This window comes from Pseudophryne corroboree, unplaced genomic scaffold (assembly GCF_028390025.1).
Source record: "Pseudophryne corroboree isolate aPseCor3 unplaced genomic scaffold, aPseCor3.hap2 scaffold_223, whole genome shotgun sequence".
Taxonomy (NCBI): Eukaryota; Metazoa; Chordata; class Amphibia; order Anura; family Myobatrachidae; genus Pseudophryne; species Pseudophryne corroboree.
The window spans coordinates 494728-521188 of NW_026968879.1; the positions used below are offsets into that span (position 1 = coordinate 494728).

At 45.0% G+C, this 26461-nt stretch overlaps 16 non-coding genes and 1 pseudogene across 16 annotated transcripts; 6 read left to right on the plus strand and 11 right to left on the minus strand.

The window, feature by feature from the left end:
• Positions 1 to 2459: 2459 nt before the first annotated feature.
• LOC135008974 (U1 spliceosomal RNA) lies at positions 2460 to 2623 on the minus strand. Its single transcript, XR_010208574.1, has one exon. It is a non-coding gene; the product is annotated as a U1 spliceosomal RNA (small nuclear RNA).
• Positions 2624 to 3376: 753 nt separating this feature from the next.
• LOC135008846 (U1 spliceosomal RNA) lies at positions 3377 to 3539 on the minus strand. Its single transcript, XR_010208471.1, has one exon. It is a non-coding gene; the product is annotated as a U1 spliceosomal RNA (small nuclear RNA).
• A 152-nt stretch (positions 3540 to 3691) lies between these two features.
• Positions 3692 to 3855, minus strand: LOC135008583 (U1 spliceosomal RNA). Its single transcript, XR_010208237.1, has one exon. It is a non-coding gene; the product is annotated as a U1 spliceosomal RNA (small nuclear RNA).
• A 671-nt stretch (positions 3856 to 4526) lies between these two features.
• On the minus strand, positions 4527 to 4689 carry LOC135008773 (U1 spliceosomal RNA). Its single transcript, XR_010208420.1, has one exon. It is a non-coding gene; the product is annotated as a U1 spliceosomal RNA (small nuclear RNA).
• A 144-nt stretch (positions 4690 to 4833) lies between these two features.
• LOC135008909 (U5 spliceosomal RNA) lies at positions 4834 to 4949 on the plus strand. Its single transcript, XR_010208511.1, has one exon. It is a non-coding gene; the product is annotated as a U5 spliceosomal RNA (small nuclear RNA).
• A 270-nt stretch (positions 4950 to 5219) lies between these two features.
• On the plus strand, positions 5220 to 5335 carry LOC135008920 (U5 spliceosomal RNA). Its single transcript, XR_010208522.1, has one exon. It is a non-coding gene; the product is annotated as a U5 spliceosomal RNA (small nuclear RNA).
• A 286-nt stretch (positions 5336 to 5621) lies between these two features.
• On the plus strand, positions 5622 to 5737 carry LOC135008917 (U5 spliceosomal RNA). The gene has a single exon (XR_010208519.1). It is a non-coding gene; the product is annotated as a U5 spliceosomal RNA (small nuclear RNA).
• A 274-nt stretch (positions 5738 to 6011) lies between these two features.
• On the plus strand, positions 6012 to 6127 carry LOC135008934 (U5 spliceosomal RNA). The gene has a single exon (XR_010208535.1). It is a non-coding gene; the product is annotated as a U5 spliceosomal RNA (small nuclear RNA).
• A 275-nt stretch (positions 6128 to 6402) lies between these two features.
• Positions 6403 to 6518, plus strand: LOC135008954 (U5 spliceosomal RNA). The gene has a single exon (XR_010208554.1). It is a non-coding gene; the product is annotated as a U5 spliceosomal RNA (small nuclear RNA).
• Positions 6519 to 11495: 4977 nt separating this feature from the next.
• Positions 11496 to 11659, minus strand: LOC135008875 (U1 spliceosomal RNA). Its single transcript, XR_010208488.1, has one exon. It is a non-coding gene; the product is annotated as a U1 spliceosomal RNA (small nuclear RNA).
• A 151-nt stretch (positions 11660 to 11810) lies between these two features.
• LOC135008742 (U1 spliceosomal RNA) lies at positions 11811 to 11974 on the minus strand. Its single transcript, XR_010208391.1, has one exon. It is a non-coding gene; the product is annotated as a U1 spliceosomal RNA (small nuclear RNA).
• A 664-nt stretch (positions 11975 to 12638) lies between these two features.
• LOC135008796 (U1 spliceosomal RNA) lies at positions 12639 to 12802 on the minus strand. The gene has a single exon (XR_010208442.1). It is a non-coding gene; the product is annotated as a U1 spliceosomal RNA (small nuclear RNA).
• A 152-nt stretch (positions 12803 to 12954) lies between these two features.
• Positions 12955 to 13118, minus strand: LOC135008616 (U1 spliceosomal RNA). The gene has a single exon (XR_010208269.1). It is a non-coding gene; the product is annotated as a U1 spliceosomal RNA (small nuclear RNA).
• Positions 13119 to 13789: 671 nt separating this feature from the next.
• LOC135008786 (U1 spliceosomal RNA) lies at positions 13790 to 13952 on the minus strand. The gene has a single exon (XR_010208433.1). It is a non-coding gene; the product is annotated as a U1 spliceosomal RNA (small nuclear RNA).
• Positions 13953 to 14104: 152 nt separating this feature from the next.
• LOC135008603 (U1 spliceosomal RNA) lies at positions 14105 to 14268 on the minus strand. Its single transcript, XR_010208257.1, has one exon. It is a non-coding gene; the product is annotated as a U1 spliceosomal RNA (small nuclear RNA).
• A 3777-nt stretch (positions 14269 to 18045) lies between these two features.
• LOC135008890 (U1 spliceosomal RNA) lies at positions 18046 to 18224 on the plus strand (annotated as a pseudogene).
• Positions 18225 to 20307: 2083 nt separating this feature from the next.
• On the minus strand, positions 20308 to 20470 carry LOC135008728 (U1 spliceosomal RNA). Its single transcript, XR_010208378.1, has one exon. It is a non-coding gene; the product is annotated as a U1 spliceosomal RNA (small nuclear RNA).
• Positions 20471 to 26461: the final 5991 nt, after the last annotated feature.

The following is a 26461-nucleotide window of genomic DNA, read 5'->3' on the forward strand; positions in this document are numbered from 1 at the left end:
AGCAGTGGGCCAAAGTTGACTGGAACCCTCATCTGCATATGAAAAGAGAAAAGGGGCATGCAGGGCATGGCGGCCTTTTGCAGTGCTTGGATGACCCCTAGTTCGCATTAAACACCTCCACCCTCCTTTGGTGTGGGGCTCATGTTGGCCATGCCCCATCCCCTGATGCATTCAAGCTGATTTCTTGCAGCAGCTGGGCACTGTAACAGCTCCAGAGCTGTTCTGTAAGGCAAGTAAAAGGGTGTGGGCCCTGCAGCACCACCTCTTGTTCGCATTGTGCGTTGGAAGGCACAAATTAAGCAGACGGGAGGAGAAGTCAGGATAGTGCGCAAGGGCATTCTTTTCTCTTAGTCCGGGGGCAAGGCTTCAAAATGGGGTCTGCAACGGAGGAGACACAGGGGGCGTGGTCACAGCAGCTTTTCTCTACAGTCTGCACCAGCAGGAGCCTACACCATTTTTTATGATCACGCTGAACTGCAGTGCGACTGCAATTACAGCATGGTCAAGAAGGGAGGCGTCATGCTGGGTGGCCATGCCCTGTCACTGTGCAGGAGCCAGCACCGCTCACACACTAGTCCCCGGGTGCAGCCCCCAACCCCCGGGACACCCGGAGCAACAAAATGTAGATTCAGGCCACCAGGCCACGCCCCTACCTATGAAACCATGCCTCCTTTTTACCATTGCGCTGTTTATCTGCGCGCACTGCATTACAATCTCCCTCGCCACCTCTCTGGGTGTCACCAGTGATAGTGACACCTCTGCCATGCTTGTAGCAGCTGGTCCTAAGATCTACGCCTCAAGCCCTGAGTGTTTGCCCTTGTGACTTGTTGATCATCATAGCGAAGCAGATGCTTACAGAAAACTGCAGGGGCTTAGATTGAAAATAAAAACAATTGATGGGTATAAGGTAGAGAGGAGCGGGTTCGGTTCTCCGAGAACCGAATTCCCCACGAACTCCACGTGGTTTACATTGGTCCGAGGCAGGCTCGGTTGTTCCTGCCTGACTCGGAAAACCTGAACAAGGGAAAATGTCATCATCCCGCTGTCAGATTCTCGTGAGATTCGGATTCCATATAAAGAGCTGCGCGTTGCTGCCATTTTTACTCGTGCATTGAAGAGAGAGCGGAGAGGACGTGGCTATGTTCTCTCAGTGGAAATCTCAATATCAGTGCTCAGTATCAGTGGTTACTTATTGCTGCTCAGTAATACTAGTAGTGTGTCTCTCCTGCTCAGTGTCAGTTCTCAGTAGTATCCTCATCAGTGCTCAGTATCACTGCTCATTGTCTTGTGCTGCATTGTGGTGCTCAGCATACTACAGTACATTACTAATAGTCCAGTGCTGCATCTTGCTGCTCAGTGTCAGTTCTAGTATCCTCATCAGTGCTCACTATCACTGCTCATTGCATTGTGGTGTTCTGTATACTACAGTAACATAGTAATATAGTATATATAGAGGAGCGGGTTCGGTTCTCCGAGAACCGAATTCCCGACGAACTCCACGTGGTTTACACTGGTCCGAGGCAGGCTCGGTTGTTCCCGCCTGACTCGGAAAACCTGAACAAGGGAAAATGTCATCATCCCGCTGTCGGATTCTCGCGAGATTCGGATTCCATATAAAGAGCTGCGCGTTGCCGCCATTTTTACTCGTGCATTGAAGAGAGAGCGGAGAGGACGTGGCTATGTTCTCTCAGTGGAAATCTCAATATCAGTGCTCAGTATCAGTGGTTACTTATTGCTGCTCAGTAATACTAGTAGTGTGTCTCTCCTGCTCAGTGTCAGTTCTCAGTAGTATCCTCATCAGTGCTCAGTATCACTGCTCATTGTCTTGTGCTGCATTGTGGTGCTCAGCATACTACAGTACATTACTAATAGTCCAGTGCTGCATCTTGCTGCTCAGTGTCAGTTCTAGTATCCTCATCAGTGCTCACTATCACTGCTCATTACATTGTGGTGTTCTGTATACTACAGTAACATAGTAATATAGTAACATATGGTAACATAGTTTTTGAGGTTGAATAGAGGCAAATTGCCCATCGTGTTCAACCTGTTTTAAGTTGTGATGATTCTACATACTTGCTGAATAATGTTTTATGACTAGTTAGCTACTATAACTCATGTTACCCCCGGATTAACCATGTTGATATTTTAAGTATTATAACCTTGGATAGCTTTTTCATTCAGAAATGTATCCATTCCTTTTTTAAATCCAATTACAGAGTCCGCCATTACCACCTTCCCTGGCAGGGAATTCCACATCCTGATTGCCCTAACAGTGAAGATCATAGTATCTCACCTGGCAGGTAAGTAGGAGTTGGGCTAGAGCTGTGGAGGATTGCTGCTCGGGCACCCCCTGTCAAGTGAAGGAGATCCAACTGAGGCAGCACAAGGGAACTCTCGAAAGAAGAACAAGGCTAGAGGAAGATCTGAGACAAAGAAATCTGACTTTTACCAGAGCTGACCAGAGGAAAGCACAAACACAGTCCCCCACTACCACAAATAATGCAGTCGAGTTTCCCACATTTGGGGAAATCACAGGGGTCAGCATACCCAGAGTGCAATGAATGAACCTCACCCTGGGAGAACAATCTTCATGACCATGGTATCTCCTATGCAAAATAAGTATGATTTGGGATAGGGCTGGGGAGGGCCGCTGCTCAGGCACATCAATCTTCAAGACCATGGTCTCTCCTATGCAAAATAAGTATGATTTGGGATAGGGCTGGGGAGGGCCGCTGCTCAGGCACATCTCTGTCAAGTAAAGGAGATTCAACTGAGGCAGCACAAGGGAACTCTCATCTGGGGACAACAACTGCAGGGAGAACACATATTTTCAGATGAACATGGGAGGGCAGAAGGCTGCCTAATACTGAAGCACCCCCAAACAACAAACCAAATGCTACAACTAGTGCAAGCATTCCTGGGGGAAGGCCTGCAGCAGATGGATTTGCATATGGTGATGCCATCCAAGCAGTGGGTCAAAGTTGGCTTCAACCCTCGTCTGCATATGAAAAGAGAAAAGGGGCGTGCAGGGCATGGCGGCCTTTTGCGGCGCTTGGATGACCCCTAGTTAGCATTACACACCTCCACCCTCCTTCGGTGTGGGGCTCATGTTGGCTATGCCCCAGCCCCTGAAGCATTCAAGCTGATTTCTTGCAGCAGCTGGGCACTGTAACTGCTCCAGAGCTGCTCTGTAAGGCAAGTAAAAGGGTGTGGGCCCTGCAGCACTACCTGTAGTTTGCATTGTGCGTTGGAAGGCACGAAGTAAGCAGACGGGAGAAGTCAGGATAGTGCGCAAGGGCATAGAAGGGAGCGGCTCAAGAAAAGAGAAGTGGAAACAGACAGCAAACTAGGCTGGAGATAGACCTGAGACAAAGAGATCTGAATTATACGAGAGCCGACCAAGGGAAACACAAATTATGCAGTCAAGTTTCCCACATTTGGGGAAATCACAGGGGCAGCACAACCAGAGTGCAATGGGTGAGCCTTGCCCTGGGAGAAGCACCTTCATGATCATAGTATCTCACCTGGCAGGTAAGTAGGAGTTGGGCTAGAGCTGGGGAGGGTCGCTGCTCGGGCACCCCCCTGTCAAGTGAAAGAGATCCAACTGAGGCAGCACAAGGGAACTCTCGAAAGAAGAACAAGGCTAGAGGAAGATCTGAGATAAAGAAATCTGATTTTTACCAGAGCTGACCAGAGGAAAGCACAAACACAGTCCCCCACTACCACAAATAATGCAGTCGAGTTTCCCACATTTGGGGAAATCACAGGGGTCAGCATACCCAGAATGCAATGAATGAACCTCACCCTGGGAGAACAATCTTCATGACCATGGTATCGCCTATGCAAAATAAGTATGATTTGGGATAGGGCTGGGGAGGGCCGCTGCTCAGGCACATCTCTGTCAAGTAAAGGAGATTCAACTGAGGCAGCACAAGGGAACTCTCATCTGGGGACAACAACTGCAGGGAGAACATATATTTTCAGATGAACATGGGAGGGCAGAAGGCTGCCTAATACTGAAGCACCCCCAAACAACAAATCAAATGCAACAACTAGTGCAAGCATTCCTGGGGGAAGGCCTGCAGCAGATGGATTTGCATATGGTGATGTCATCCAAACAGTGGGTCAAAGTTGGCTTCAACCCTCGTCTGCATATGAAAAGAGACAAGGGGCGTGCAGGGCATGGCGGCCTTTTGCGGCGCTTGGATGACCCCTAGTTCGCATTACACACCTCCACCCTCCTTCGGTGTGGGGCTCATGTTGGCTATTCCCCAGCCCCTGAAGCATTCAAGCTGATTTCTTGCAGCAGCTGGGCACTGTAACTGCTCCAGAGACGCTCTGTAAGGCAAGTAAAAGGGTGTGGGTCCTGCAGCACTACCTGTAGTTTGCATTGTGCGTTGGAAGGCACAAAGTAAGCAGACGGGAGAAGTCAGGATAGTGCGCAAGGGCATAGAAGGGAGCGGCTCAAGAAAAGAGAAGTGGAAACAGACAGCAAACTAGGCTGGAGAGAGACCTGAGACAAAGAGATCTGAATTATACGAGAGCCGACCAGGGGAAACACAAATTATGCAGTCAAGTTTCCCACATTTGGGGAAATCGCAGAAGCAGCACACCCAGAGTGCAATGGGTGAGCCTTGCCCTGGGAGAAGCACCTTCATGATCATAGTATCTCACCTGGCAGGTAAGTAGGAGTTGGGCTAGAGCTGGGGAGGGTCGCTGCTCGAGCATCCCCCTGTCAAGTAAAGGAGATTCAACTGAGGCAGCACAAGGGAACTCTCATCTGGGGACAACAACTGCAGGGAGAACACATATTTTCAGATAAAAATCTTGGTCATGCTCTGGTTTCTCTTCAGAACGAACAAATCTTTCGCCTTTTACTAAAGATTTCCGTGGAGAGGAGCAAAACCGAGTTTTATCTCAATTTTTGCATGCCCCATCTTTTTGGGGTTTCTTTTATCGGTTTAAAGATAGAATAAGTGTGCTTTAATGTAAGCTCATTTGCATAGAAATGACAGTAAATGTTTGTTTCTTTTCAAACAGAACTTTCTTGACCATGCTACTTGCTTGAAAGATCTGGGAGCACATGGAATACAGTACAAACCATGCTTATAGCAAGGAGAAGACAGGTGAGAAATCTGCTTTCTTTCAAATTGGGCGCTCACTTTGATCTGAATGAGGACTGCTGGCACGGCACTCAGGCGACAGGTGGAATCTTGGTCATGCTCTGGTTTCTCTTCAGAACGAACAAATCTTTCGCCTTTTACTAAAGATTTCCGTGGAGAGGAGCAAAACTGAGTTTTATCTCAATTTTTGCATGTCCCATATTATTGGGGTTTCTTTTATCGGATTAAAGACAGAACGAGTGTGCTTTCTTGTTAGCTTTAATGTAAGTATATTTGCATAACAATGACAATAAATGTCTGTTTCTTTTCAAGCAGAACTTTCTTGACCATACTAATTGCTTGAAAGATCTGGGAGCACATGGAAAAGAGTACAAACCATGCTTATAGCAAGGGGAAGCCTGGTGAGAAATCTGCTTTCTTTCTTTCAAATTGGGTGCTCACTTTGAGCTGAATGAGGACTGCTGGCATGGCACTCAGGCGACAGGTGGAATCTTGGTCATGCTCTGGTTTCTCTTCAGAACGAACAAATCTTTCGCCTTTTACTAAAGATTTCCGTGGAGAGGAGCAAAACTGAGTTTTATCTCAATTTTTGCATGCCCCGTCTTATTGGGGTTTCTTTTATCAGTTTAAAGATAGAACGAGTGTGCTTTAATGTAAGCTCATTTGCGTAGAAATGACAGTAAATGTTTGTTTCTTTTCAAACAGAACTTTCTTGACTATACTAATTGCTTGAAAGATCTGGGAGCACATGGAAAAGAGTACAAACCATGTTTATAGCAAGGGGAAGCCTGGTGAGAAATCTGCTTTCTTTCTTTCAAATTGGGTGCTCACTTTGAGCTGAATGAGGACTGCTGGCATGGCACTCAGGCGACAGGTAGAATCTTGGTCATGCTGTGGTTTCTCTTCAGAACGAACAAATCTTTCGCCTTTTACTAAAGATTTCCGTGGAGAGGAGCAAAACTGAGTTTTATCTCAATTTTTGCATGCCCCATCTTATTGGGGTTTTATTTTATTGGTTTAAAGATAGAACGAGTGTGCTTTAATGTAAGCTCATTTGCATAGAAATTACAGTAAATGTTTGTTTCTTTTCAAACAGAACTTTCTTGACCACACTAATTGTTTGAAAGATCTGGGAGCACATGGAAAAGAGTACAAACCATGTTTATAGCAAGGGGAAGCCTGGTGAGAAATCTGCTTTCTTTCATTCAAATTGGGTGCTCACTTTGAGCTGAATGAGAACTGCTGGCATGGCACTCAGGCGACAGGTGGAATCTTGGTCATGCTCTGGTTTCTCTTCAGAACTAACAAATATTTCGCCTTTTATTAAAGATTTCCGTGGAGAGGAGCAAAACTGAGTTTTATCTCAATTTTTGCATGCCCCATATTATTGGGGTTTCTTTTATCAGTTTAAAGACAGAACGAGTCTGCTTTCTTGTTAGCTTTAATGTAAGTTTATTTGCATAACAATGACAGTAAATGTTTGTTTCTTTTCAAACAGAACTTTCTTGACCATGCTACTTGCTTGAAAGATCTGGGAGCACATGGAAAACAGTACAAACCATGCAGTATCACAAGAGCCTTTATTTGATCTTTCATGAAGATAGAGCAGAATTGAGGACACGTCAACAATTTCTGCCGAAGGTGGTTCATCTTTCCACATGGTGCCTTTGGCCACTGACACCTTCGTTGAGTCAAAGTCTCTGGCTGTGGTCAGAACTTTGAAAATTTATGTCACCAGAACGGTTCAGATTAGGAAAACAGAGGCTCTGTTTGTCCTGTATGCTCCCAACATGATTGGGTGTCCTGCTTCCATGCAGACCATTATGCGCTGGATCTGTGGTAAGATTCAGCATGCTCATTCCACGGCAGGATTGCCGTTACTGAATTAGGTGAAGACCCATTCTACTAGAAAGGTGGGTTCATCCTGGGCAGCTGGTCGGGGAGTCTCGGCATTGCAACTTTGCCGAGCAGCTATTTAGTAAACACTTTTGCTAAGTTTTACAAGTTTGATACCTTGGCTGATGATAACCTCAAGTTGGGTCATTCGGTGCTGTAGAGTCGTACGCACTCTCTCACCCGTTCAAGAGCTTTGGTATAACCCCATGGTTCTTAATGTGACCCCAGCATCCTCTAGGTCGTATGAGAAAATAGGATTTTAATACCTACCGGTAAATCCTTTTCTCTTAGTACGTAGAGGATGCTGGGCACCCGTCCCAGTCCATACTGTGTCTGCAGTTATTACTTGTGGTTATACACATGTTGTGTTACGGTTCTGGTCAGCTTTTTGCTGCAATTGTTCATGCCGTTGGCTTGTGTTCTGTTGAATGCCACGTTCTGCGGCATGCTTAAGGTGTGAGCTGGTAAGATGCTCACCTTAGTTTAACTATAAATCCTTTCCTCGAAATGTCTGTCTCCCTGGGCACAGTTCCTATAACTGGAGTCTGGAGGAGGGGCATAGAGGGAGGAGCCAGTTCACACCCTTTGAAAGTCTTAAAGTGCCCATGTCTCTTGCGGATCCCGTCTATACCCCATGGTTCTTAATGTGACCCCAGCATCCTCTACGGACTAAGAGAAAAGGATGCCCTTGTGTACTATCCTGACTTCTCCTCCCGTCTGCTTACTTTGTGCCTTCCAACGCACAATGCGAACTACAGGTGGTGCTGCAGGGCCCACACCCTTTTACTTGCCTTACAGAGCAGCTCTGGAGCTGTTACAGTGCCCAGCTGCTGCAAGAAATCAGCTTGAATGCTTCAGGGGATGGGGCATGGCCAACATGAGCCCCACACCAAAGGAGGGTGGGGGTGTTTAATGCGAACAAGGGGTCATCCAAGCACTGCAAAAGGCCGCCATGCCCTGCATGCCCCTTTTCTCTATGGAATCCGAATCTCGCAAGAATCCGACAGCGGGATGATGACATTTTCCCTTGTTCAGGTTTTCCGAGTCAGGCGGGAACAACTGAGCCTGCCTCGGACCAGTGTAAACCACGTGGAGTTCGTGGGGAATTCGGTTCTCGGAGAACCGAACCCGCTCCTCTCTACCTTATACCCATCAATTTTTTTTATTTTCAATCTAAGCCCCTGCAGTTTTCTGTAAGCATCTGCTTCGCTATGATGATCAACAAGTCACAAGGGCAAACACTCAGGGTGTGAGGCGTAGATCTTAGGACCAGCTGCTACAAGCATGGCAGAGGTGTCACTATCACTGGTGACACCCAGAGAGGTGGCGAGGGAGATTGTAATGCAGTGCGCGCAGATAAGCAGCGCAATGGTAAAAAGGAGGCATGGTTTCATAGGTAGGGGCGTGGCCTGGTGGCCTGAATCTACATTTTGTTGCTCCGGGTGTCCCGGGGGTTGGGGGCTGCACCCGGGGACTAGTGTGTGAGCGGTGCTGGCTCCTGCATAGTGACAGGGCATGGCCACCCAGCATGACGCCTCCCTTCTTGACCATGCTGTAATTGCAGTCGCACTGCAGTTCAGCGTGATCATAAAAAATGGTGTAGGCTCCTGCTGGTGCAGACTGTATGTGCGCGCAGGAAGCCGCCACCATTTTTGTGATCACAGCGGCTGAATGTGATGTCATACAGCCGCTGTGACCACGCCCCCTGTGTCTCCTCCGTTGCAGACCCCATTTTGAAGCCTTGCCCCCGCACCGCTCCATCCCTGACTTGGAAATGGAGTGTTGCTGACCCACCTCTCCCCCCCTTCCCCGCCCCGATTGACAGGCAGAGGCGATCACATTCTCTGCGGGGTGCCGCAGAAAATGCAGGCACATGCGTATGCTCTTAGCAATTTTTGCAGTTGGATCGCTTATTGTGATTGCAATCCAACCTGAATCAGGCCCTATTACCTATCACAATGCGCTGCGGGCAGTACAAAATTGGGTTAATATAGGAGAAAAACCCCCAGACCTGTGCTCCTTAACTGTACCTGGTGGCTAGTGGAGCGGCTGCCCAGTAATCAGTGTCCACCGCAGTGCGCACACGGCCCACCCCCTACGGCCTCGCTCCCCTTCATCAGCGGCCTCGTGATCCGGAAGGGTGGTGTGTGTGTGACTGACCTTAGGATGAAACCGGAGCCTCCGCTGCAGTGACCCAGCAACCAGGGCACGGGAGTATACAGCGCCGCTGGGAGTGATGAAGCTGCAGTAAAGATGTCTATTAGACCTAGCCTGCTGCAGCCCTTGTAGATTCTCATAAAACAAGTTCTTCTTTTCTTGTCAAAATTAATAGCTAAGAATAGGCTGCCTGAGGCAGGCCCCTGTTAATTGGCCTGCTACTGAAGGCACCAACTACAAACTGAGCTCCCTGTTCATGGAAGCGGGGTTATAGAGGAGAATGCACTGAGCTTCTTGGGAACAGTCAAAAGCTTTGAGCCGGTTGGTGCCTCAGATCAAGATCCTACTCTACACCCCAATGTGAATCCTTGTGGAGTCCAGTGTACCCCACAGAAGAAATGAATGTGTCACACCCATTGGCAGCAACCTTAGAATAGCTGCTGACGGGCACAATTGAGAAAGGAAGGGGGGGGGACATTTGAATCCAGCACATAGATGCAATTCAAATATGTAATTTGTACCTTCCTATTTTAAAATATAATGGATGAACCTCACCCTGTGAGAACAATCTTCATGATCAAGAGATCTAATATGTAAAATAAGTATGAGTTGGGATAGGGCTGGGGAGGGTGGCAGCTCGGGCAGCCCCTCCCCCGTCAAGTTAAGGAGATTCAACTGAGGAAGCACAAGGGAACTCTCGTCTGGGGACAACAACTGCAGGGAGACCACATCTTTTCAGATGAACATGGGAGGGCGGAAGGCTGCCTAATACTGAAGCACCATCAAATATCAAACCATATCCAACAACTAGTACAAGCATTCCTGGGGGAAGGTCTGCAGCAGAAGGATTTGCATACGGTGATGTCATCCAAGCAGTGGGCCAAAGTTGGCTGGAACCCTCATCTGCATATAAAAAGAGAAAAGGGGCATGCAGGGCATGGCGGCCTTTTGCAGTGCTTGGATGACCCCTAGTTCGCATTAAACACCCCCACCCTCCTTTGGTGTGGGGCTCATGTTGGCCATGCCCCATCCCCTGAAGCATTCATGCTGATTCGGATTCCATAGAGAAAAGGGGCATGCAGGGCATGGCGGCCTTTTGCAGTGCTTGGATGACCCCTAGTTTGCATTAAACACCCCCACCCTCCTTTGGTGTGGGGCTCATGTTGGCCATGCCCCATCCCCTGAAGCATTCAAGCTGATTTCTTGCAGCAGCTGGGCACTGTAACATATAAAGAGCTGCGCGTTGCTGCCATTTTTACTCGTGCATTGAAGAGAGAGCGGAGAGGACGTGGCTATGTTCTCTCAGTGGAAATCTCAATATCAGTGCTCAGTATCAGTGGTTACTTATTGCTGCTCAGTAATACTAGTAGTGTGTCTCTCCTGCTCAGTGTCAGTTCTCAGTAGTATCCTCATCAGTGCTCAGTATCACTGCTCATTGTCTTGTGCTGCATTGTGGTGCTCAGCATACTACAGTACATTACTAATAGTCCAGTGCTGCATCTTGCTGCTCAGTGTCAGTTCTAGTATCCTCATCAGTGCTCACTATCACTGCTCATTGCATTGTGGTGTTCTGTATACTACAGTAACATAGTAATATAGTATATATAGAGGAGCGGGTTCGGTTCTCCGAGAACCGAATTCCCGATGAACTCCACGTGGTTTACACTGGTCCGAGGCAGGCTCGGTTGTTCCCGCCTGACTCGGAAAACCTGAACAAGGGAAAATGTCTTCATCCCGCTGTCGGATTCTCGCGAGATTCGGATTCCATATAAAGAGCTGCGCATTGCCGCCATTTTTACTCGTGCATTGAAGAGAGAGCGGAGAGGACGTGGCTATGTTCTCTCAGTGGAAATCTCAATATCAGTGCCCAGTATCAGTGGTTACTTATTGCTGCTCAGTAATACTAGTAGTGTGTCTCTCCTGCTCAGTGTCAGTTCTCTGTAGTATCCTCATCAGTGCTCAGTATCACTGCTCATTGTCTTGTGCTGCATTGTGGTGCTCAGCATACAACAGTACATTACTAATAGTCCAGTGCTGCATCTTGCTGCTCATGTTGGCTATGCCCCAGCCCCTGAAGCATTCAAGCTGATTTCTTGCAGCAGCTGGGCACTGTAACAGCTCCAGAGCTGCTCTGTAAGGCAAGTAAAAGGGTGTTGGCCCTGCAGCACTACCTGTAGTTTGCATTGTGCGTTGGAAGGCACAAAGTAAGCAGACAGGAGAAGTCAGGAGAGTGCACAAGGGCATAGAAGGCAGGGGCTCAAGAAAAGAGAAGTGGAAACAGACAGCAAACTAGGCTGGAGAGAGACCTGAGACAAAGAGATCTGAATTATACGAGTAGCCGACCAGAGGAAACACAAATTATGCAGTCAAGTGTCCCACATTTGGGGAAATCGTAGGAGCAGCACACCCAGAGTGCAATGGGTGAGCCTTGCCCTGGTAGAAGCACCTTCCTGATCATAGTATCTCACTTGGCAGGTAAGTAGGAGTTGGGCTTGAGCTGGGGAGGGTCGCTGCTCGGATACCCCCCTGTCAAGTGAAGGAGATCCAACTGAGGCAGCACAAGGAAACTCTCGAAAAAAAACAAGGCTAGAGGAAGATCTGAGACAAAGAAATCTGACTTTTACCAGAGCTGACCAGAGGAAAGCACAAACACAGTCCCCCACTACCACAAATAATGCAGTCGAGTTTCCCACATTTGGGGAAATCACAGGGGTCAGCATACCCAGAATGCAATGAATGAACCTCACCCTGGGAGAACAATCTTCATGACCATGGTATCTCCTATGCAAAATAAGTATGATTTGGGATAGGGCTGGGGAGGGCCGCTGCTCAGGCACATCTCTGTCAAGTAAAGGAGATTCAACTGAGGCAGCACAAGGGAACTCTCATCTGGGGACAACAACTGCAGGGAGAACACATATTTTCAGATGAACATGGGAGAGCAGAAGGCTGCCTAATGCACCCCAAACAACAAACCAAATGCAACAACTAGTACAAGCATTCCTGGGGGAAGGTCTGCAGAAGACGGATTTGCATACGGTGATGTCATCCAAGCAGTGGGCCAAAGTTGGCTGGAACCCTCATCTGCATATGAAAAGAGAAAAGGGGTATGCAGGGCATGGCGGCCTTTTGCGGCGCTTGGATGACCCTTAGTTCGCATTAAACACCTCCACCCTCCGTCGGTGTGGGGCTCATGTTGGCTATGCCCCAGCCCCTGAAGCATTCAAGCTGATTTCTTGCAGCAGCTGGGCACTGTAACAGCTCCAGAGCTGCTCTGAAAGGCAAGTAAAAGGGTGTGGGCCCTGCAGCACTACCTGTAGTTTGCATTGTGCGTTGGAAGGCACAAAGTAAGCAGACAGGAGAAGTCAGGAGAGTGCACAAGGGCATAGAAGGCAGCGGCTCAAGAAAAGAGAAGTGGAAACAGACAGCAAACTAGGCTGGAGAGAGACCTGAGACAAAGAGATCTGAATTATACGAGTAGCCGACTAGAGGAAACACAAATTATGCAGTCAAGTGTCCCACATTTGGGGAAATCGTAGGAGCAGCACACCCAGAGTGCAATGGGTGAGCCTTGCCCTGGGAGAAGCACCTTCATGATCATAGTATCTCACCTGGCAGGTAAGTAGGAGTTGGGCTAGAGATGGGGAGGGTCGCTGCTCGGGCACCCCCCTGTCAAGTGAAGGAGATCCAACTGAGGCAGCACAAGGAAACTCTCGAAAAAAGAACAAGGCTAGAGGAAGATCTGAGACAAAGAAATTTGTCTTTTACCAGAGCTGACCAGAGGAAAGCACAAACACAGTCCCCCACTACCACAATTAATGCAGTCGAGTTTCCCACATTTGGGGAAATCACAGGGGTCAGCATACCCAGAATGCAATGAATGAACCTCACCCTGGGAGAACAATCTTCATGACCATGGAAACTCCTATGCAAAATAAGTATGATTTGGGATAGGGCTGGGGAGGGCCGCTGCTCAGGCACATCTCTGTCAAGTAAAGGAGATTCAACTGAGGCAGCACAAGGGAACTCTCATCTGGGGACAACAACTGCAGGGAGAACACATATTTTCAGATGAACATGGGAGGGCAGAAGGCTGCCTAATACTGAAGCACCCCCAAACAACAAACCAAATGTAACAACTAGTAAAAGCATTCCTGGGAGAAGGTCTGCAGAAGACGGATTTGCATACGGTGATGTCATCCAAGCAGTGGGCCAAAGTTGGCTGGAACCCTCATCTGCATATGAAAAGAGAAAAGGGTTATGCAGGGCATGGCGGCCTTTTGCGGTGCTTGGATGACCCCTAGTTCGCATTAAATACCTCCACCCTCCTTCGGTGTGGGGCTCATGTTGGCTATGCCCCAGCCCCTGAAGCATTCAAGCTGATTTCTTGCAGCAGCTGGGCACTGTAACAGCTCCAGAGCTGCTCTGTACGGCAAGTAAAAGGGTGTGGGCCCTGCAGCACTACCTGTAGTTCGCATTGTGCGTTGGAAGGCACAAAGTAAGCAGACGGGAGAAGTCAGGATAGTGCGCAAGGGCATAGAAGGGAGCGGCTCAAGAAAACAGAAGTGGAAACAGACAGCAAACTAGGCTGGAGAGAGACCTGAGACAAAGAGATCTGAATTATACGAGAGCCGACCAGGGGAAACACAAATTATGCAGTCAAGTTTCCCACATTTGGGGAAATCGCAGGAGCAGCACACCCAGAGTGCAATGGGTGAGCCTTGCCCTGGGAGAAGCACCTTCATGATCATAGTATCTCACCTGGCAGGTATGTAGGAGTTGGGCTAGAGCTGGGGAGGGTCGCTGCTCGGGTACCCCCCTGTCAAGTGAAGGAGATCAAACTGAGGCAGCACAATGGAACTCTCGAAAGAAGAACAAGGCTAGAGGAAGATCTGAGACAAAGAAATCTGACTTTTACCAGAGCTGACAAGAGGAAAACACAAACACAGTGCCCCACTACCACAAATAATGCAGTTGAGTTTCCCACATTTGGGGAAATCACAGGGGTCAGCATACCCAGAATGCAATGAATGAACCTCACCCTGGGAGAACAATCTTTATGACCATGGTATCTCCTATGCAAAATAAGTATGATTTGAGATAGGGCTGGGGAGGGCCGCTGCTCAGGCACATCTCTGTCAAGTAAAGGAGATTCAACTGAGGCAGCACAAGGGAACTCTCATCTGGGGACAACAACTGCCGGGAGAACACATATTTTCAGATGAACATGGGAGGGCAGAAGGCTGCCTAATACTGAAGCACGCCCAAACAACAAACCAAATGCAACAACTAGTACAAGCATTCCTGGGAGAAGGTCTGCAGAAGACGGATTTACATACGGTGATGTCATCCAAGCAGTGGGCCAAAGTTGGCTGGAACCCTCATCTGCATATGTTGAAGATACAATTTGTGAATTGCATTTAATACTATCTCCCTTTCCTGGGGAGAAGATGGTAGGGCCGATTTGAAAAACCGGCGAGGAGGCACCTCTTCGAATTTCAGCTTGTAACCCTGAGAAACAATTTCTATTGCCTAGGGATCCACCTGCGAATGAACCCAGATGTGGCTGAAAACTCGAAGACGTGCCCTCAACTGGGCGGACTCCTTTAGCGGAGCCCCAGCGTCATGCGGTGGATTTTGTAGAGGCCGGGGAGGACTTCTGTTCCTGGGAACTAGCTGTGTTGTGCAGCTTCTTCCCTCTGCCCTTACCTCTGGCAAGAAAGGACGCACCTCGTACTTTCTTGTTTCTCTGTGATCGAAAGGACTGCATTTGATAATGTGGTGCTTTCTTAGGCTGTGAGGGAATATAAGGCAAAAAATTTGATTTACCAGCTGTAGCTGTGGAGACTAGGTCCGAGAGACCTTTCCCAAACAATTCCTCACCCCTGTAAGGTAAAACCTCCATATGCCTTTTTGAGTCGGCATCACCTGTCCATTGCCGGGTCCATAGGACTCGTCTAGCAGAAATCGACATAGCGTTTATTCTAGAACCCAGTAGACTAATGTCACTTTGAGCATCTCTCATATATAGGACAGCATCTTTTATATGCCCTATGGTCAATAACATAGCATCCTTATCTAGGGTCTCAATCTCTGCTGATAAGGTATCTGTCCATGCTGCCACCGCGCTACAACCCCGGCCGACGCAATTGCCGGTCTGAGTAAGGTACCAGAATGTGTGTAAATGGACTTTAGGGTAACCTCCTGCTTGCGGTCAGCAGGGTCCCTGATGGTAGCCGTATCCTGGGATGGCAGCGCTACCTTTTTGGATAAGCGTGTCAATGCTTTATCCACCCTAGGGGAGGATTCCCACCGTATCCTGTCCATTGGCGGGAAAGGATACGCCATAAGAATCCTTTTGGGAATCTGCAGCTTTTTGTCTGGAGATTCCCAAGCTTTTTCACATAATTCGTTCAACTCATGTGAGGGGGGAAAGGTTATCTCAGGTTTCTTTCCCTTATACATGTGTACCCTCGTGTCAGGGACAGGGGACTCTGTGATGTGCAAAACATCTTTTATTGCAATAATCATATATCGAATACATTTAGCCAATTTTGGCTGTAACTTTGCATCATCGTAGTCGACACTGGAGTCAGAATCTGTGTCGGTATCTGTGTCAACTATTTGGGATAGTGGGCGCTTTTGAGACCCCGAAGGTCCCTGCGACATAGGGACAGGCATGGGTTGACTCCCTGACTGTTCCCTAGCTTCAGCTTTGTCTAATCTCTTGTGTAATAAGTTTACATTAGCACTTAAAACATTCCACATATCCATCCAGTCAGGTGTCGGCGTTGTCGATGGAGACACCACATTAATTTGCTCCTGCTCCTCTCTAGGAGAGCCTTCTACCTCAGACATGTCGACACACGTGTACCGACACACCATACACTCAGGGAATCCTCTTATCTGAGGACAGTTCCCCAACAAGGCCCTTTGGAGAGACAGAGAGAGAGAGTATGCCAGCACACACCCCAGCGCTATATGACCCAGGAAAAAAACACAATAATTTTATGTTTACCCAGTAGCGCTGTATTTCCATATATATATGCGCCTAATTATGTGCCCCCTCTTCTTTAAGACCCTCTTTCTACCGTGGTATAAGCAGGGGAGAGTCCATGGAGCTTCCCCTCAGCGGTGCTGTGGAGAAAATGGCGCTGGGGAGTGCTGAGGGAGAAGCCCCACCCCCTCAGCGACGGGCTTCTGTCCCGCTCAAATAGCCCCCCCCATAAAAAAATGGCGGGGGCTCTTATATATATATACAGTGCCTAGCTGCATATATATTTATTTTGCCAAAGAGAGGTCTATATTGCTGCCCAGGGCGTCCCCCCTGCGCCCTTCACCCTTACACTGACTGCCGTGTGTGAGGTGTATGGGAGCAATGGAGCACAGCTTTACTGCTGTGCGTTACCTCAGTGAAGATCATGAAGTCTTCCGCCGCCTCTGAAGTCTTCTTTTCTTCTCATACTCACCCGGCTTCTATCTTCCGGCTCTGCGAGGGGGACGGCGGCGCGGCTCTGGGACGGACGGCGAGGGTGAGACCTGCGTACCGATCCCTCTGGAGCTAATGCTGTACAGTAGCCTAAGAAGCAGAGCCTATCAACTCACAGAAGTAGGTGTGCATCTCTCCCCTCCGCCCCTCGATGCAGGGAGTCTGTTGCCAGCAGGCTCCCTGAAAATAAAAAAATCTAACAAATATACTTTCTGTCAGGAAACTCAGGAGAGCTCCCTGAAAAGCACCCAGTCTCCTCTGGGCACAGTAGTAAACTGAGGTCTGGAGGAGGGGCATAGAGGGAGGAGCCAGTGCACACCCAGATCTAAAGTCTTTCTTAAAGTGCCCATGTCTCCTGCGGAGCCCGTCTATCCCCCATGGTCCTTACGGAGTCCCCAGCATCCTCTAGGACGTAAGAGAAAAATTATGCTGGCAGAAAAATCCAATTGAGTGATTAAACAGCTCCAGAGCTGCTCTGTAAGGCAAGTAAAAGGGTGTGGGCCCTGCAGCACTACCTGTTGTTTGCATTGTGCATTGGAAGCCTAGTTTGCTGTCTGTTTCCACTTCTTTTTTCTTGATCCCCTCCCGTCTATACCCTTGTGCACTATCCTGACTTCTCCTCCCGTCTGCTTACTTTGTGCCTTCCAATGCACAATGCAAACTACAGGTAGTGCTGCAGGGCCCACACCCTTTTACTTGCCTTACAGAGCAGCTCTTGAGCTGTTACAGTGCCCAGCTGCTGCAAGAAATCAGCGTGAATGCTTCAGGGGCTGGGGCATGGCCAACATGAGCCCCACACCGAAGGAGGGTGGGGGTGTTTAATGCGAACTAGGGGTCTTGCACAATGCGAACTACAGGTAGTGCTGCAGGGCCCACACCCTTTTACTTGCCTTACAGAGCAGCTCTGGAGCTGTTACAGTGCCCAGCTGCTGCAAGAAATCAGCTTGAATCCTTCAGGGGCTGGGGCATAGCCAACATGAGCCCCACACCGACAGAGGGTGGAGGTGTTTAATGCGAACTAGGGGTCATCCAAGTGCCACAAAAGGCCGCCATGCCCTGCACGCCCCTTTTCTCTTTTCATATGCAGACGAGGGTTGAAGCCAACTTTGACCCACTGCTTGGATGACATCGCCATATGCAAATCCATCTGCTGCAGGCCTTCCCCCAGGAATGCTTGCACTAGTTGTTGCATTTGGTTTGTTGTTTGGGGGTGCTTCAGTATTAGGCAGCCTTCTGCCCTCCCATGTTCATCTGAAAATATGTGTTCTCCCTGCAGTTGTTGTCCCCAGATGAGAGTTCCCTTGTGCTGCCTCAGTTGAATCTCCTTTACTTGACAGAGATGTGCCTGAGCAGCGGCCCTCCCCAGCCCTATCCCAAATCATACTTATTTTGCATAGGAGATACCATGGTCATGAAGACTGTTCTCCCAGGGTGCGGTTCATTCATTGCATTCTGGGTATGCTGACCCCTGTGATTTCCCCAAATGTGGGAAACTCGACTGCATTATTTAATGCGAACTAGGGGTCATCCAAGCACCGCAAAAGGCCGCCATGCCCTGCATACCCCTTTTCTCTTTTCATAAGCAGACGAGGTTTGAAGCCAACCTTGACCCACTGCTTGGATGACATCACTTGCTGCCTTTCCAATGAAGCAAGTTTAATTTAATAATAGGTGAAAAACCATCCCTACAAAGGTGTTAATAAGATACTTGGCTTTGTGGACACTTTTCAGAGCACAAATTTGTTAGCATAAAAATAAAGCCAGAAAATGAAGAGCTGTTTAATCACTCAATTGGATTTTTCTGCCAGCATATTTCTTTTTCTCTGCAACCCACTGCTAAATTGTGCTTCGTGGCTGTTTTTTTTATAAAATCACTTAATCAAATCTAACTCTGATTACATCAGAGAAGGCCAGGTACCCTACTCCATAACAGGGGTTTTCGAAATTTTGACTTGTCTACTTAAAGATCACCAAAATCTGATAACAAGGTCAATTACGTCCCTAGGTGGGATTGAACCACCAACCTTTTGGTTAACAACTGAACACGCTAACTGTTTGTGCCTCAGAGACACTTTGCGAAAGTACATACTGACAAAGGCTAATAAGCATTCATCTAGAACGTTTCCTAGAAAAACTTTAAAAAGTCAATAATCTGGAGAGTTTTTGTAAGATGTTTCTTCCATCAACCAATGAAGAAACACATTGGTACTTTCCCATGATGAGTGAGTGCTTCAGGATCTCTTGCACTTACATGTGCAGCAGAGTACTGTAATGGAAGCATGCTGGGTCCATAACCCAGAGGTAGGCAGATTGAAACTATCCTCTGCTATATGCATTGTTTTTTGTTAATTAAAGTAATCCAAAACTGGGATTGATATTTTTGCTCTTTTATTTTTACTTAAAGTACAATAACTTTTACCATTTTAATTTGTTTTAATAGTATATTGACAGTATTGTTTTCTTTCAAAAATCCACTTAATTTTCTTTACCCTATTATTAAAATGGTAATTGACAAAAACAAACTACATTGTCACCAGAAGAGCAGTACAAAATATACAAGTGATATATTAAAATCATCTTTCCAGCTTTAATTTCAATGATGCCTTGGTGCAACAATTTTGTGAGAAACATCTTCACCCATAAAGAAAGATTTTCTTAATTCCTTACCTGTGTGCTGATTAGATATCACCTTGTTTTCACATTAAACAGACTTCCCCATGAGGAAGCAGCAAGGATGCAGTGACGTTTATGTTTCCTGGTGTCAACCTGTATTATTTCAGTAGACATTGAAATGAGGATGCATCTTGCTTCCTTTCCAATGAAGCAAGTTTAATTCAGTAATAGGTGGATAATCATTCCTACAAAGGTGTTAATCAGAGACTTGGCTTTGTGGACACTTTTCAGAGAGCAAATTTGTTAGCATAAACATAAAATCAGAAAATGAAGAGCTGTTTAATCACTCAATTGGACTTTTCTGCCAGCATAATTTTTTTTCTCTGCAACCCACTGCTAAATTGTGCTTCCTAGCTGTTTTTTATAAAATCACTTAATCAAATCTAACTCTGATTACATCAGAGAAGGCCGGGTACCCTACACCATAAGAGGGGGTTTGAAATTTTGACTTGTCTACTTAAAGATCACCAAAATCTGATAACAAGGTCAATTACGTCCCTGGGTGGGATTGAATCACCAACCTTTAGGTTAATAGCCATACACACTGACTGATTGTGCCACAGCGACACTTTGCAAAAGTACATACTGACAAAGGCTAATAAGCATTCATCTAGAACGTTTCCTAGAAAAACTTTAAAAAGTCAATAATCTGGAGAATTTTTGTAAGAAACACATTGGTACTTTCCCATGATGAGTGAGTGCTTCAGGATCTCTTGCACTTACATGGGCTATTAACCAAAAGGTTCCCACCCAGTGATGTAATTGACCTTGTGATCAGATTTTGGTGATCTTTAAGTAGACAAGTCAAAATTTCAAACCCCCTCTTATGGTGTAGGGTACCTGGCCTTCTCTGACGTAATCAGAGTTAGATTTAATTAAGGTGCGCAAGGACATAGAAGGGAGCGGTTTAAGAAAAGAGAAGTGGAAACAGACAGCAAACTAGGCTGGAGAGAGACCTGAGACAAAGAGATCTGAATTATACGAGAGCCGACCAGGGGAAACACAAATTATGCAGTCAAGTTTCCCACATTTGGGGAAATCGCAGGAGCAGCACACCCAGAGTGCAATGGGTGAGCCTTGCCCTGGGAGAAGCACCTTCATGATCATAGTATCTCACCTGGCAGGTAAGTAGGAGTTGGGCTAGTGCTGGGGAGGGTCGCTGCTCGGGTACGCCCCTGTCAAGTGAAGGAGATCCAACTGAGGCAGCACAAGGGAACTCTCGAAAGAACAACAAGGCTAGAGGAAGATCTGAGACAAAGAAATCTGACTTTTACCAGAGCTGACCAGAGGAAAGCACAAACACAGTCCCCCACTACCACCAGGAAACATTAACGCCACTGCATCCTTGCTGCTTTCTCATGTGGAAGTCTATTTAATGTGAAAACAAGGTGCTATCTAATTAGCACACAGAAAAGAAAATTAAGTGAATTTTTGAAAGAAAACAATACTGTCAATATACTATTAAAACAAATTAAAATGGTAAAAGTTATTGTACTTTAAGTAAAAATAAAAGAGCAAAAATGTCAATCCCAGTTTTGGATTACTTTAATTAACAAAAAAAATGCATATAGCAGAGGATAGTTTCAATCTGCCTACCTCTGGGTTATGGACCCAGCATGCTTCCATTACAGTACTCTGCTGCACATGTAAGTGCAAGAGATCCTGAAGCACTCACTCATCATGGGAAAGTACCAATGTGTTTCTTCATTGGTTGATGGAAGAAACATCTTACAAAAACTCTCCACATTATTGACTTTTTAAAATGTTTCTAGGAAACGTTCTAGATGAATGCTTATTAGCCTTTTTCAGTATATGCTTTTGCAAAGTGTCGCTGTGGCGCAATCAGTTAGTGTGTAAGGCTATTAACCAAAAAGTTGGTGGTTCAATCCCACCCAGGGACGTAATTGACCTTGTTATCAGATTTTGGTGATCTTTATGTAGACAAGTAAAAATTTCAAACCCCCTCTTATGGTGTAGGGTACCTGGCCTTCTCTGATGTAATCAGAGTTAGATTTGATTCAGTGATTTTATAAAAAACAGCTAGGAAGCACAATTTAGCAGTGGGTTGCAGAGAAAAAGAAATATGCTGGCAAAAAAATCCAATTGAGTGATTAAACAGCTCTTCATTTTCTGGCTTTATTTTTATGCTAACAAATTTGTTCTGTGAAAAGTGTCCACAAAGCCAAGTCTCTGATTAACACCTTTGTAGGGATGGTTTTTCACCTATTACTAAATTAAACTTGCTTCATTGGAAAGGCAGCAAGATGCATCCTCATTTCAATATCTACAGAAATAATACAGGTTGACACCAGGAAACATTAACGCCACTGCAAACTTGCTGCTTTCTCATGTGGAAGTCTGTTTAATGTGAAAACAAGGTGATATCTAATTAGCACACAGGTAAGGAATTAAGAAAATCTTTATTTAAGGGTGAAGATGTTTCTCACAAAATCGTTGCCCCAATGCATCATTGAAATTCAAGCTGGAAAGATGATTTTAATATATCACTTGTACATTTTGTATTGCTCTTCTGGTGACAATGTAGTTTGTTTTTGTCAATTACCATTTTAATAATCGGGTAAAGAAAATTAATTGGATTTTGGAAAGAAAACAATACTGTCAATATACTATTAAAACAAATTAAAATGGTAAAAGTTATTGTACTTTAAGTAAAAATAAAAGAGCAAAAATATCAATCCCAGTTTTGGATTACTTTAATTAACAAAAAAAAATGCATATAGCAGAGGATAGTTTCAATCTGCCTACCTCTGGGTTATGGACCCAGCATGCTTCCATTACAGTACTCTGCTGCACATGTAAGTGCAAGAGGTCCTGAAGCACTCACTTATCATGGGAAAGTACCAATGTGTTTCTTCATTGGTTGATGGAAGAAACATCTTACAAAAACTCTCCACATTATTGACTTTTTAAAATGTTTCTAGGAAGCGTTCTAGATGAATGCTTATTAGCCTTTGTCAGTATGTACTTTTGCAAAGTGTCGCTGTGGCGCAATCAGTTAGTGTGTATGGTTATTAACCAAAAGGTTGGTGGTTCAATCCCACCCAGGGACGTAATTGACCTTGTTATCAGATTTTGGTGATCTTTAAGTAGACAAGTCAAAATTTCAAACCCCCTGTTATGGTGTAGGGTACCTGGCCTTCTCTGATGTAATCAGAGTTAGATTTGATTCAGTGATTTTATAAAAACAGCTAGGAAGCACAATTTAGCAGTGGGTTGCAGAGAAAAAGAAATATGCTGGCAAAAAAATCCAATTGAGTGATTAAACAGCTCTTCATTTTCTGGCTTTATTTTTATGCTAACAAATTTGTTCTCTGAAAAGTGTCCACAAAGCCAAGTCTCTGATTAACACCTTTGTAGGGATGGTTTTTCACCTATTACTAAATTAAACTTGCTTCATTGGAAAGGCAGCAAGATGCATCCTCATTTCAATGTCTACTGAAATAATACAGGTTGACACCAGGAAACATTAACGCCACTGCATCCTTGCTGCTTTCGCATGTTGAAGTCTGTTTAATGTGAAAACAAGGTGATATCTAATTAGCACACAGGTAAGGAATTAAGAAAATCTTTATTCAAGGGTGAAGGTGTTTCTCACAAAATCGTTACCCCAATGCATCATTGAAATTCAAGCTGGAAAGATGATTTTAATATATCACTTGTACATTTTGTATTGCTCTTCTGGTGACAATGTAGTTTGTTTTTGTCAATTACCATTTTAATAATAGGGTAAAGAAAATTAAGTGGATTTTTGAAAGAAAACAATACTGTCAATATACTATTAAAACAAATTAAAAAGGTAAAAGTTATTGCACTTTAAGTAAAAATAAAAGAGCAAAAATATCAATCCCAGTTTTGGATTACTTTAATTAACAAAAAAAAATGCATATAGCAGAGGATAGTTTCAATCTGCCTACCTCTGGGTTATGGGCCCAGCATTTTTCCATTGCAGTACTCTGCTGCACATGTAAGTGCAAGAGATCCTGAAGCACTCACTCATCATGGGAAAGTACCAATGTGTTTCTTCGTTGGTTGATGGAAGAAACATCTTACAAAAACTCTCCAGATTATTGACTTTTTAAAGTTTTTCTAGGAAACGTTCTAGATGAATGCTTATTAGCCTTTGTCAGTATGTACGTTTGTAAAGTGTCTCTGTGGCGCAATCTGTTGGTGTGTTTGGTTATTAATCACAGGGTTGGTGGTTCAATCCCACGCAGGGATGTAATTGACCTTGTTATCAGATTTTGGTGATCTTTAAGTAGACAAGTCAAAATTTCAAACCCCCTTCTTATGGTGTAGGGTACCTGGCCTACTCTGATGTAATCAGAGTTAGATTTGAATCAGTGATTTTATAAAAAAAACAGCTAGGAAGCACAATTTAGCAGTGGGTTGCAGAGAAAAAGAAATATGCTGGCAGAAAAATCCAATTGAGTGATTAAACAGCTCTTCATTTTCTGGCTTTATTTTTATGCTAACGAATTTGTTCTCTGAAAAGTGTCCACAAAGCCAAGTATCTGATTAACATATTTGTAGGGATGGTTTTTCACCTATTACTAAATTAAACTTGCTTCATTGGAAAGGCAGCAAGATGCATCCTCATTTCAATATCTACTGAAATAATACAGGTTGACACCAGGAAACATTAACGCCACTGCATCCTTGCTGCTTTCTCATGTGGAAGTCTGTTTAATGTGAAAACAAGGTGATATCTAATTAGCACACAGGTAAGGAATTAAGAAAATCTTTATTTAAGCCTCCTGTTAGTGCTTCATATACACGTTATAGCCCTGAATTTTCCAATGCCTATCTCTTTGCAAAAGAGAGATATCGGCAAGGAAAAGCTGCATTGTACTTTTACATTTTTCTCCCAAACGAAAGACACTAGAATGAAAATTTTAAAGCCTCCTGTTAGTGCTTCATCTACACGTTATAGCCCTGAATTTTCCAATGCCTATCTCTTTGCAAAAGAGAGATATCGGCAAGGAAAAGCTGCATTGTACTTTTACATTTTTCTCCCAAACGAAAGACACTAGAATGAAAATTTTAAAGCCTCCTTTTAGTGCTTCATCTACACGTAATAGCCCTGAATTTTCCAATGCCTATCTCTTTGCAAAAGAGAGATATCGGCAAGGAAAAGCTGTATTGTACCTTTGCATTTTTCTCCCAAACGAAGGACACTAGAATGAAAATTTTAAAGCCTCCTTTTAGTGCTTCATCTACACGTTATAGCCCTGAATTTTCCAATGCCTATCTCTTAGCAAAAGAGAGATATCGGCAATGAAAAGCTGTATTGTACCTTTGCATTTTTCTCCCAAACGAAGGACACTAGAATGAAAATGTAAAAGCCTCCTGTTAGTGCTTCATCTACACGGTATAGCCCTGAATTTTCCAATGCCTAGCTCTTTGCAAAAGAGAGATATTGGCAAGGAAAAGCTGTATTGTACCTTTGCATTTTTCTCCTAAACGAAGGACACTAGAATGAAAATTTTAAAGCCTCCTGTTAGTGCTTCATCTACACGTTATAGCCCTGAATTCTCCAATGCCTATCTCTTTGCAAAAGAGAGATATCGGCAAGGAAAAACTGTATTGTACCTTTGCATTTTTCTCCCAAACGAAAGACACTAGAATGAAAATTTTAAAGCCTCCTGTTAGTGCTTCATCTACACGTTATAGCCCTGAATTTTCCAATGCCTAGCTCTTTGCAAAAGAGAGATATTGGCAAGGAAAAGCTGTATTGTACCTTTGCATTTTTCTCCCAAACGAAAGACACTAGAATGAAAATTTTAAAGCCTCCTGTTAGTGCTTCATCTACACGTTATAGCCCTGAATTTTCCAATGCCTAGCTCTTTGCAAAAGAGAGATATTGGCAAGGAAAAGCTGTATTGTACCTTTGCATTTTTCTCCCAAACGAAAGACACTAGAATGAAAATTTTAAAGCCTCCTGTTAGTGCTTCATCTACACGTTATAGCCCTGAATTTTCCAATGCCTAGCTCTTTGCAAAAGAGAGATATCGGCAAGGAAAAGCTGTATTGTACCTTTGCATTTTTCTCCCAAACGAAAGACACTAGAATGAAAATTTTAAAGCCTCCTGTTAGTGCTTCATCTACACGTTATAGCCCTGAATTGTCCAATGCCTAGCTCTTTGCAAAAGAGAGATATTGGCAAGGAAAAGCTGTATTGTACCTTTGCATTTTTCTCCCAAACGAAGGACACTAGAATGAAAATTTTAAAGCCTCCTGTTAGTGCTTCATCTACACGTTATAGCCCTGAATTTTCCAATGCCTATCTCTTTGCAAAAGAGAGATATCGGCAAGGAAAAACTGTATTGTACCTTTGCATTTTTCTCCCAAACGAAAGACACTAGAATGAAAATTTTAAAGCCTCCTGTTAGTGCTTCATCTACACGTTATAGCCCTGAATTTTCCAATGCCTAGCTCTTTGCAAAAGAGAGATATTGGCAAGGAAAAGCTGTATTGTACCTTTGCATTTTTCTCCCAAACGAAAGACACTAGAATGAAAATTTTAAAGCCTCCTGTTAGTGCTTCATCTACACGTTATAGCCCTGAATTTTCCAATGCCTAGCTCTTTGCAAAAGAGAGATATTGGCAAGGAAAAGCTGTATTGTACCTTTGCATTTTTCTCCCAAACGAAAGACACTAGAATGAAAATTTTAAAGCCTCCTGTTAGTGCTTCATCTACACGTTATAGCCCTGAATTTTCCAATGCCTAGCTCTTTGCAAAAGAGAGATATCGGCAAGGAAAAGCTGTATTGTACCTTTGCATTTTTCTCCCAAACGAAAGACACTAGAATGAAAATTTTAAAGCCTCCTGTTAGTGCTTCATCTACACGTTATAGCCCTGAATTGTCCAATGCCTATCTCTTTGCAAAAGAGAGATATCGGCAAGGAAAAGCTGTATTGTACCTTTGCATTTTTCTCCCAAACGAAGGACACTAGAATGAAAATTTTAAAGCCTCCTGTTAGTGCTTCATCTACACGTTATAGCCCTGAATTTTCCAATGCCTATCTCTTTGCAAAAGAGAGATATCGGCAAGGAAAAGCTGTATTGTACCTTTGCATTTTTCTCCCAAACGAAAGACACTAG